Source organism: Callorhinus ursinus, unplaced genomic scaffold (assembly GCF_003265705.2).
Source record: "Callorhinus ursinus isolate GAN/ISIS: 27379988/994484 unplaced genomic scaffold, GSC_fseal_2.0 scaffold20, whole genome shotgun sequence".
NCBI classification, from domain to species: Eukaryota; Metazoa; Chordata; class Mammalia; order Carnivora; family Otariidae; genus Callorhinus; species Callorhinus ursinus.
In genome coordinates, this window is record NW_027397082.1 from 23,875,836 (window position 1) to 23,887,944 (window position 12,109).

Here is a 12,109-nt window from a genome sequence, read left to right on the forward strand (position 1 = left end):
CCCTTCCTCCCTTCCTCCCTTCCTCCCTTCCTCCCTTCCATCCTTCCATCCTTCCATCCTTCCTTCCATCCTTCCATCCTTCCTTCCATCCTTCCTTCCATCCATCCTTCCATCCATCCTTCCTTCCTTCCTTCCTTCCTTCCTTCATTCCATCCTTCCATACTTCTTTTCTTTTTTGAGGGAAAGAGAGCACGAGCATGTGCAGGAACAGGGGAGGGGGAGAGGGAGAGCAAATCCTAAGCAGACTCCATGCCTAGTGCAGAGCCTGACATGGGGCTCCATCCCCCGACCCTGAGATCGTGACCTGTGCAGAAATCAAGAATTGGATGTTTATAATCGACTGAGCCACCCAGGCACCTCTGTTTTGTTTATTCTGCTGTACCGAAAGGAAATATTTTTGGTGGATTGTAGAATGTGATTTTCAGAGACCACACCGTCCTTACTGTACTAGGAGGAAGAACACTGGGCTGGGCCGAGGCATATCTGGGTTCTGATACCTATGTGGTTCTGCCACTTCTACTGTGGGATCGCAGGTGAATTGTTTGATCTCTCTGGGCCCTGGAGAGGAAATGAATCCTGTCCTGCTAAAAGAGATCCTATATCTGAGAATGCTTCATACAGAATAAAGTGCTGGACAAATAGAAAGTAATCCTATTTAGCTTTGAGATGTAGAGCTGGGTAGTTCTAAGCTAACAAATTAAAATGTGAACAGATATTTTGGAAACATGGATCTTAAACACCTATTTTCTGAGTCTTCCAGAGTGGTCTTTCAAGACCTTTGTATTGTCCTTTTCGCCCCCTTCCCACCACTGCTACAGCTGGCCTTTTCTTGAAAGATTGAACTAACTGCATTTCCCAGTTACCTTCATTTTTATTTGAGATCAGATAATTTCAGTTAACAAATGTTCTTTGTTTTTCCAAAAGAAACTGAATTACTCATCACAGCAGGTAAGCGTCTTGCTTCTGTGGCAGTGGAAAGAGGCAAAGATCTGTCCTTTGCGGTGGTGTGTTGGGGCTGAGCCGAGGACACTCCGGGGAGCATTGGCTAGTTGATGTTGAAGGTCTCGTGTGAACTCTTTGAGGGGAAGGTCCACCATGAGCCAAGGAGGCAGTAGGTAGGACCTGTGTGTCTGGATCCCCACCACTCTTTGTTGAGAAAAGCTGGTTTGTTTGCTGACTGGCTGGTCAGCTGCCACCATGGGGACCAGGAGCTGGTATGACCTAGTGAGACAAGTCTCAGTGGCATGGCCACGTGGGGAGCTGGCGGAGTCCTGCGGGTTGGTGCAGGAAGGACAGGTAGGTCCAGGGTTAGAGACCCAACTCAGGCATGGGAGGCTGGCCAGACTGCTGTGTCTAAAGGGACACAGTGGACATTCTGGGTCCCACAACCAGACTCCCATCTGGTGGGCAAGAAGAGCTCCATGGTGGGGTTCCTCAGGGAAGCAGATGGTCTCAGGTGGGTGGGCCACTACCTATTCAGCAAATATGTATTAATGCCTACTGTGTGCCAAGGCGCTGCTCTGGGCATTGGAGATTCAGGGGTCTAAAGGCAGACTGTGTCCGTGTTTCTGGAGCTTAGATTCAAGTAGGGTGGCAAATAATGTGAGCTCTGTGAGGGCAAAGATCTTTCCTTATCTTGTTCACTGGATATCCCCAGCCGTTAGAAGAGCACCTCACATGCAAACATGATGGGTGTTCATTAAAAATTATTTTATGAACAAAGTAAATCACTAAATAATAATTTCAGGTAGTAATACGTGCCATGGGGGAAAAAAAAACAAAATGAGGGGCTGAAGGGACTGTTTTTGAAAGAGTGGCCTGAGAAGACTTCTTTGCATGGGGGAGAGAGGGGGAGAAATTCTGTGCAGAGACCTGAATGGATTGAAGGAATCTTGGGGGAAGTGTGTAGGCAGAGGGAGCAGCAAGCAGAAAGAAAAGCCTTTGACATAAGCTGAGCTTGGCATGATAGAGGGACAGGAGGGCAGCCAGTTTGGCTGGCCTTGAGCTGGGAGGTAGGTATGGGGAGAGTGATATGAAATGAGATCAGTGGCAGGTAGGAGCCAGATCTTATAGGCCATGATAAGGAGAGTGTGATTGGACACCACTGGAGAGTTTGAGCAGAACAGTAATCATCTTTGTGCTTTACAATTATTTCTCTGGGTCTTGAGTGGAGAATAGACTTTGGGGGCAAGAGTAGAATCAGTGTAACCTGAAGGGGTCCAAGCAGGAGATACGGGCACAACTTGGATTAGGGTGGGGATTATAGAATGATGTGAACTGGCCAGGCTCAGGATATATTTTGAAGGTCATGCCTTTTGGGTGCAGAAAGAGTTAAGGATGAGCCTAGAGTTTTTTGGCTGGGTGAATGATGTTGCTGTTTACTGAGATGAGGAACAAAGAGGGATGTGTGGCAGGGGACCCTGAGGGTTCAGTTTGGACATGCTAAATTTGAGGTGCCCATTTGGTATTCTGGAGATCTAGAGTTGGCTGGGTCTGGAGATGGTATCTTTGGGAGTCATCAGCTTGTAGATGGTATTTAAAAGCTAGGAGACTGAGATTACTTAGGTAGAGAAAGGAGGACTAAGTCGGATTTGGATGGAGAAAGAGGCAAAGGGTGGATTTTCCATATAAAATTCCTAAGAGGTGAATGAAGACATGCTAATGAATATGGCATGATTTCATGTGATAAGAATATAAATTATTCAAATGAGATAATGATATAAAAGTAGTAAAGCCTCACCTTATATAAAAAACTTGAAATACCCAAATTAAGAGAATTAGTTTTAGAGTTGCATAATTTTAAATCAGGTCAGCTGAGTGAATTATAAACTGCATTTATGCAATTGGCACATGGCTGTGCCTTTGGCTGGCAAGCAGAAGGTTCCAGCATCTTTTGCCATTAATAGCCTGTAAACTACACTGTTCTTTATCTGTACTAGAACTTCTGCAAGCCATTTTGATGACTAAGCTTAATTCACTGTTAATACAGTTCGGGTTTTTCATCCTATAATCATACCGTCCAAAGGTTCATTTTTTTTTATTTTATTTTATTTTATTTTATTTTTATTTATTTTATTTTTATTTTATTTTATTATTTTATTTTATTTTATTTTTAACTTAATTTAATTTTATTATTTTATTTTATTTATTTCATTTCATTTCTTTATTTTATTTTATTTATTTTTTAATTTTAATTAATTAATTAATTTATTTATTTATTTTTTAGAGAGGGAGAGGGTACAGAGGGGGAGGAGGAGAGAGAATCTTAAGCAGGCGGAGCCTGATGCAGGGCTTGATCTCACAATCCTGAGATCATGACCTGAGCCGATATCAAGAGTCAGACACTTACCCAAGTGCCCCAGGAGTTCATTAAATGAAGGCTCACTAAAGTGAAAAACAGTGCATGAAAATCATTGGTTGTGCAAAGTTAGATATGATCACATTCTATGAAAAGGCCAAACGCCTTTTTTTGGTCTGTAGAACCACAATGTAGGAAATATTTATAACATCTCTGAAGTATCAAGGATAAATGTTATAAGATAAAAAGCAGCAAAAATATACCATGATGGTTGTAGGAGAGAGATGCATTTCAGGTAGCACCCATATCCCTCAACTGCCATTGGCTGACAGGAGGAAATCCATTCTCAATCCTACACATTTTTATCTATTTGTGGGCTTTGAGCACAAAATGCAGCTGCTCCATATTGTTTTTGTCCGTTTCTGAGACAAATCGCCCTGTTGAGCTTCTTGCACATTCTCATTGGGTTCCTTAGTTTTTCCATTTTCGCACTACCTGGTGAGTTTCTTTAGTCTTGTTATCTCCAGGACCCATAGACATTTTCACTGCTTTCTTGAAGTCGCCACTCAAAGTTGCCTGGCCACCTCCCTGTCCCCCTGGACTTCATCTCTGACTGCCCTGGTGAGCCTCTCAGCCCTCTCCAGAGGCTTTTCAGGATCTTTTAGGAATCCCTTCTTTGAGGACACTGTCACCTCTTCCCCAGGCCTGGTCTTTTCATGCCTTTTCTGGACATGACAAAATAGGAAACCCATGCTGCTGTTGAGGGTAGTGTGATAAGCAGCTTTCTAGAATGTACTGTTTCAAATAATGCTTGGGCAATGGGAAGCCCTAACTTGCATTTTCATGTATTTCCAAGCCCTCATATTTCATTGAAAATATTCTCCGTGGGACTTCTGGAGCATCTAATAAACATTGATTATGTAGCATTCTCTATCCATAAGCAATGGTTTATAGCAAAATGAAGCTTTCAGTGGAATGGAATGTCAATCGTGATAATTGACGCCAACCCAGGTTTTAATTTTGTCTTTTGGAACTTAAATGTGATTAAAAAGAATGAAACTTACTGACAATCATGGGAGGAGGATTTCTCCTCCCTGATTCCTTCTTAGTAAGTGCTTTTAGGAATTAAAAAAAAAAAAAGAAAGAAAGAGAAAGAAAAGGCTGGTACCTTCTCATGTCCCCAGAGACTGAGTGGTCAGGCATTGAAAAATGGTGGTATCCTCCTTAAGTTGAAAAGCAGAACAGTGCCTTGGTGCTTGTATGCATGTAGACCATCTCAGGAGGAGATGCTAGAGAGTAGTAGCCTTTTGGGGAGGGCAGTGGTGTAGGAAGGATGCTTACTTTTCATTCTATACCCTTTTATACTTTAAAAGAAAAAAAAAATCCGAAGTGGAGTCACTTGTGTTAAGCCCCTATCTGCAAACCAAGACTTAAAACCTAGCCTAACTATGTAACCTTTAACAGTCAATCTGGAATTACCTGGTCAGCACTACTGAGGAGGGAATCTGCCTCATAGACCCCCCCGCCTTCCCCCAAAGGAAGGTGACCTTGCCTGGAACAATCCACTAGAATAACTTCTTTACCCCACCTCCTTCTGCTTATAAAAAATCTTCCATTTTGTATCGTTCCTCAGAGCTCCTTTCTGCTAGATGGGAGGCTGCCTGATTTGTGACTCAGTGGATAAAACCAATAAGATCTTTGAATGTACTCCATTGTTTTGTTTTTTAACAACTTCTAAATTTTTTTGTATCATGTTTATGTATTAGCTTTAAATGGCATAAGTACCCCTTTTAGCCTTTAATATATGATCTAGAAATAGAAAGCTTAAAGTTACTTCATTACTTGGTTTTCTAAGTGCTCTTGCTCGATGTGTATTTGGATTGAAGACATTACCTGTTGAGTGTCCATTGCCTTTATTTGTTCTGAGGCTCCATGTTCATCAGCAGGTTGGGACTAGGCTTCTTTAACTTGAATTTCAAATTTTTGCATATATTGTACATATATCAGTCAGTCCAGTTGCTTTCTTTCCTCCTTCCTTCCCTTCTTTCAGAAAGGATATAAGGCTGTTTCTGGCTGATATTTTATTCCACAGCTTTAGACAAAATATGAATTTGAAATGAGGTGGGCTTGCTGTGAGTTGAACCACAAATTATTGCTCTTTCAACCAGACATCTCTCTGCCGCCCTTTGAAGCAAAGTATTGTTGCATTGTGGAATAAGACATGGAATTTGGAATCCAGTAATTGACAGTTTCTAACCCCAGAGCTCAGTCCAATTTAAAAGCAACTCAAATTCATTTTCCTTAAGACTCTCAGCTACTGGAGGGAAATGCTCAGCGTGGAATTTGCATGAGTTATCACCTTTCCTTAAGTGAAGGCTGGAATTCAGGGTCTAATACCAATGTTGCAGGATCCTATGCTGCTGTTGGGTGTGTGTGCCCTTGGAGGCAGCCTCCGCAGGGGTCACTGTCTAAAAGTATCTCCCTGGGCTTGCTGTATTGGTTTGTGTCACCAGTTTCATAGGGCTACTTTCCAGCCAAAGTTACCATGTCCTGCAAAGACATGCTATTCATTTCTGGCAGCAGTGACATTTTTGAGGTGTTGGTATTTGTCCAGGAGATTTACACATTTGATTTTGTACTTTTCAAACAGGAAGTTTTATCACATTTGTTGGCCACATGTAAAAACAAGATATTTTTCTCCTTTCCCATCCAGTGACCATAAATAGAGAGTGAATAACCTCTTTTGCCTTTCTTTTTCCTCCCTGGTTTGGGAAGTAGACATTAGATGGTCCTGGTGGCTGTCACTAAAACGGGGAGCTCATCATCATCTCCCGTGATTACTGAACATCATGGGAAGAAATCATTCTGATCACTCCACTGACTAATTTAGACCAGGCACCGTCTGAAACCTACCTCACAGCGCAGTGCCCTCATCCTGCAGTCTCCTTATCAACGTGGAGATGACTCACTCTGTTTTCCTCACTCAGAGAGATTTTCTCTGGTTTGCTGATTATGGCAGTGATTAAATAAAAAGTGGCTCCTGCAGAGGTATGCTGGAAAAAAAAACTGCTTGTGCTTGAACTTTCACTATTATAATCAGTTAGGTATTGTTTCTTAGGCGTTTTTGGGAGAGGGCTCAAGAACCCCTCTAAGGTACTTATGCACATGCCCAGTCTGCATATATAATACGTTCACATTTTTAGGAGGTGACACCGCTCCACCCAGTTGTCATGCCTTCTTGCTTAGTCACACAAACCATTAGCTTACTCTTATAAAAGTGACTCTGAGTGACAGGTTACTGGCTCTATATGGCATTTCTGTTAGAGAAAGATTAGGGAAGATAGCTCTGTTCAAAGCAGCCTAACCTCAGTGAAATTTGCAACTGCCGGAATTGTCCCAACGTGGACTCAAAAGCTGGAAATGCTCTTCTATTTTAATTTAAAAAAAAAAAAGGAAAGAGGTACCTTTACCTTTTTTGCTTTCCAGCAACTAATTTCATGTTTTTCTCAAGTTCATTTATTCCCTCTTTCTGCCTCCCTGTTCCAGAGAAAAGTTATTACAGGGGAATACAGGTTTAAAAAAAGTATATAGAGATCAGGGCGCCTGGGTGGCTCAGTTGGTTAAGCGACTGCCTTCGGCTCAGGTCATGATCCTGGAGTCCCGGGATCGAGTCCCGCATCGGGCTCCCTGCTCGGCGGGGGGTCTGCTTCTCCCTCTGACCCTCTTCACTCTCGTGCTCTCTGTCTCTCATTCTCTCTCTCTCTCTCTCTCTCTCTCAAATAAATAAATAAAATCTTTAAAAAAAAAGTATATAGAGATCATCCTTCATTTTCCAACAAAGTTTGTGTTTCTAGATGTTGCATTTGTTCCCTGAGTTAATTGCGTTTATGGCATCCTGTCTGTTGTGGCAGGTTGCAAACTAGCTGCCCACAAAACACCAGTTTTAAGTTTTTTCAAGTAAGTGGCCAGAATTTTAAGTCGGAAGATTTCACATAATTTGGTTTCTAACTCCTCTTGACAATTAGAATATGTTGCAGTATCGAGCCATGTTCTTGCATGGGAGCGGCATGGGCTAGAGTGAGAACGAGTGGTTGTCCCCTGGGTGGTGTGGGGGGGGAGGCATTTGGGTCCCAGTTTGCTGTAGTCCCCACACCACCCACTTGTCACTTGCTTGGCCCTCTCAGGCTTTTGGTTTCATAATCCATGGCTTAGAGTATCCATTTAAAACCTATTCTTGAAAAATCAGGGGAAAAAAAAAATCGGGGAATCTTGAGGTTCAGCAAAACATCATTTTGGTATACTCCTTTATAAATAATGGAAATTAAATTTAAAATGATAGGGAGAAAAATATTTGGAGCAGTGGAGTAGTGAAAACAAATATTTTTTCCTTAAAGAGATTTGTGCGTTTTTAAATGAGAGGAAGGAAAGAGAGTAATAATGTAATTTTTGGAGCATTCTTTTGAAATACCAATCATTATATTAGTTTTGAAACATATGTACTCTGCATAATATGGTTTGCTCATAAAATTACCATGTTGGGAACATTTATACAAATCTAATTATATTTTCTCTTAAATAGTTCCCCCTTTTTTTTCCTTCTTTCAAATTGAACTATTGAACTTGAAGGAGCGGAACATTTTTCAGGTTTTATTCCCCCTTTTTACAATAAGACCAAAACCTAAAACTGGATGACAGAAGTCACCATTTTCACGAACCACAGTTGTTAGTTTTTGAGCCCTGGTACCTTCCAAAGTAACTAGAAAGGTTACAGGAAAGGAACTTTGCACAAACACGACCAAGCCAACACACCAACCTAACACTTTAATAAGGATGTGAATTTGATCTAAACCATTCCCATTTTATGAGCTTTGTGATGGGCAGTTTGTTTCTTCTAATAATTCCTTTTTTCCTCTTAAAATTATTCTTGTAACCTCCTTGTAAGCGGAATGCTAGCCAGAATGCAGACAACATCTCTGTCCTTCAGTTTCTGGGTTTAAAGTGCGAGCCCATCACCGAGGAGCCAGGTCTCCTCACCCTGGCCACCTGCAGGCCCTGACTTGCCACCAACCTTAGAACAACCTCCCCGCCCTGGGCTTCATTTGTTTCTTGCATAAAATGAGATCGTATCTGGGTTCCCCTCAGAGGTTAACTGTCTAGAGTTCTCTGTCATATGTCACTCTCAGTTCTGGGCATGAGTTTTGGGAAGCTGTGCTGTACTGGCCACATAACAAGTTTTATGGGGTCGGAAGAGCAGAGTCTCAGTGGAGAAGGTTCCTCATGCCATCAGGAATTCCTCACGTTTGCCTCTAATATACGTGGAAGAGCTAAGTGTAATGGGATTTGTACTCAGCAAGCTCTAGGCACAACCCTTCACTCACCGCACTGGGAGAGAACTTGGTAACTCTGCTTAGTGGATGGGGCAGAGGTGAACTAGTAGGAAAGATTTTTATCTTCTTGGCATTCTGTAGAATATTTCCGATGATTGGTGTTCCCAGGTCTGGAAGTGGACTCCTCTTCACTGGCTGGACAGTCTTTAACACTTGAATTGTACAATCCTGGGTCACACTTTTCCTTTATGTCTTCGTGGCAGGTCCGACACCAGTTACATACCATCTCTTGGCCACTGTGTGGCAAAACTGTTGACCGGAACAAATAAAAACATAAATAAATAAATGGCAGACAGAGAGGCTTTCACAGAGTAAACAAGACATGTTCTAGAATATGATTGACACAGGATGGAATCCTAGAGGCCGCTGTGGGTGTTTTGTGGTGGGCCCGTGTCCGCAGTTGGCCGAGGGTGTGATCAGCTTCTTTTCATTGGCTGACAGCTTATAATGGCACATAGAGCATGGAAATAGAACTAGATACACACCCATACACATCCAGTATACTGTATGTAATACACGGTAACTGTCACCCATACACATCCAGTATGCTGTATGTAATACAGAGTAACTGTTTTGTACATGGATTGTATGTTAAATCTTTCTCTTTTTAAGATTTTATTTATTTATTTGACAGAGACACAGTGAGAGAGGAAACACAAGCAGGGGGAGCGGGAAAGGGAGAAGCAGGCTTCCCGCTGAGCAGGGAGCCCGATGCGGGGCTCTAATCCAGGACCCTGGGATCATGATCTGAGCCAAAGGCAGATGCCTAACGACTGAGCCACCCAGGTGCCCCTGGATTTTATATTAAATATATTGGCATACTTTAGGACATTTATTTCAGAAATAAATGGCGCTGCCATGATTTTGTGCTGCTTGAGTCGGCTGTGTGTGTCGGAGCCCAGCAGGGACCAGAGTCTAGTCTTGCAGGGGCCTCGGGATTGTTTTAAAAGGCTCTCAACAGATTCTAGGCTGCATTCTTGGTTCACATGCCTGAAGAAACTGTGGATTTTGCACTGCTTTTAGATTGTCTCTTCAACATCAGATTCATTGATTTATCAAAACAAATCTCTTTGTCTCTTCAACATCAGATTTACATTTATTTGTAGTCCTTTATTCAGACGACAGCTGTGGAGTAGTTAATACTTACGTAATGCTTTTTGGCCTATGGAATATATCCCCGTACCTTATCCCACTTAGATGTGCTTGTTTCAGAGTCTGGTCAGATGCGTGGGCAACAGCCTGCATTGGTCGATGACTGTGGTTTTTGTTTCTTAATGGAGTCTTTTTACTTTCTTTTGTACTTGCGAGTAGATAGAGCCGCAGCTTGGCCTGGGCTATGTAGGAAGGAACTTGGGACAGGTGGACAGAAGGGTTGCTACGGGAGCTGGGCTTGGCCAGTCATGCCCAGGAACAGAGGAGGTGGGAGTCCTCTACTGAGCATGCTTGTGGCTCTGAGGAAGATGGAAACTATTTGGCACAGCTGCCATGGATGGGCTGGGTACGAGGGGCTGAGCAAGAGCAAGGCCTGCCAAGTGCCTGGGAGGAACCCTAGTGGACGGCAGGTGTGGCCTGGCTGTGTGACTCGGGAACAAAGGGATAGGCTGGGGGGCGGTGGGTAGACATTGGATGGTTGCTTGATGGTTGACCCAGTGTAGGCATACACCCACCCTGAGAGTGTGGCCATACAGGCAGCTGTTGAGGTGGACAGCAAGGAAGTTGAAGGGGTCTGGGGATGCTGGGTGGCAGCTCTTCTTAGCATGGCTTATGAGGCCCTTTAGATCTGAACTCCCACTGTGCATGCCCCGTTGGGCCATTCCTGTGTGCTATTTTTTTTTTTTTTTTAAGATTTTACTTATTTATTTGAGAGAGAGAGAATGAGGAGAGAGAGCACGAGAGGGAAGAGGGTCAGAGGGAGAAGCAGACTCCCTGCTGAGCAGGGAGCCCGATGCGGGACTCGATCCCAGGACTCCAGGATCATGACCTGAGCCGAAGGCAGTCGCTTAACCAACTGAGCCACCCAGGCACCCTCCTGTGTGCTTTTATACAAATTATTCCCTTGGCCAAATTCTTCCCTCCTCCACGCGCTGGCCCAGGCATCACTGCTGGGACGCTGTTCCTGCTTTCACTCTGCTCCCTTCTCTGCTGGGTGGGCCGACCCTTTGCCCTGTCCACATGTCTCTTCCATGGCACTGTAGAGACTTGTTTACAGGCTGCTGCCTGGTTCATTGAGTACAGGACTGTGCTCTTCCCTAGACATGCAGAATGTGTTCAGCAAATGTTTGCTGAATGGAGGCCTGACTGCTGTGTTGCGGTATCAGTTTATAGCAGACGGTTAGATCTGGAAGAAAACTGCGAGATCAGCTGGCCCAGAAAGAACTATTCTTTTTATAGTTCATGGAGAAGAGAAACTCAGAGAGGATGAGTGCCTGACCCGATGTCACACAGCTTGCTCAAGGCAGAGCTAGGACTCACATTCACCTTCTCTGACTCCAAATGCCATGGCCTTTGCACTAGGGCCACGACAGCCTCCAAGCGTGTCTGCGCGGGACTTCTAAGTGTGTGAAGAGGGTGAGCCTCTGCCTCTGCCGAGCCCGTGGTCGCGGCCTCACATCCCTGTTCACAGGGAATGTTATCTCCTTCTTCTCGCAGGGAGGGAAACCATGTCCTGACAACGCGAGGGACTTTTCCTCTGCATTGTGCCAGGTTTACAACAGCCCTTACCTCACTGTTTCCCCTTCCCTTTCCGGGTTTGTCCTAGTTTATCTTTGGTCAGGGCGAGCATCGGCAACTGTTTCTAAGTAAATAGAGGAATTGCAGATTCAGGGTTGGTGGTGTCCAACATTCAGTACTTCTGGCTTCAGCCTGTCCCCTTCTAGCTGCTGTCATTACTGCTTCTGTCTCCACATTGCCCTGATGGAGCATGTGTTCAAGACTGGTCGTGCACAGTGGAAGTTTCCTTCTTGGAGCAAGCAGAGAGCTGTCAGAACACTGAGAAAGGGAAGCCTTCAGAGAACAAGAGTGGGCATATGCCTGAACCATTCTGTACCAGTAGAAAAAACAGGGTGTCTGTCGGTTTCCAGACCCATCCCTGGAGAACACAATACATTGGGGGGTGTCTAGAAATGCTGCCTGTGTATTTTCCGTCTCCAGAACTTGCCTCTGAGCTTTTGGATGATACCTGATGTGTAGAATGTTCTGTCTAGGGTTAAAGTCTTGGTGTGACAGAGGGTGGGGTGTGGTGAGTTCCCTTACCGCCTTTTCATGGATGACGCAGTTTTGTGAGGTTTGTTCCAGTTCACTGCGGATCATCTCAGCTCCCTGCCCATCACCCCTGGTCGGAAGTACCACAGGGTCAGTCCCAGGACTAGAAGGTCCACTCACTGAATGCTGGGAGGCAGGGTGACTGGTGTGAACCTTGGGGTTC

The 12,109-nt window shown here is 44.0% G+C and overlaps 1 long non-coding RNA gene across 2 annotated transcripts in view; it reads left to right on the top strand.

Moving 5' to 3' along the window:
- The window catches only part of LOC141374656 (uncharacterized), a 76,357-nt gene that overhangs the window by 61,932 nt on the left and 2,316 nt on the right, over nucleotides 1–12,109 (top strand). Inside the window, exon 3 of one of the 2 annotated variants that reach the window (XR_012381707.1) lies at nucleotides 6,077–6,336. The exons of the other annotated variant lie outside the window; for it this stretch is intronic. This is a non-coding gene — a long non-coding RNA (uncharacterized lncRNA). Of the gene's footprint in view, nucleotides 1–6,076; nucleotides 6,337–12,109 lie in introns of those variants that run through there. 2 annotated transcript variants of the gene reach the window in all.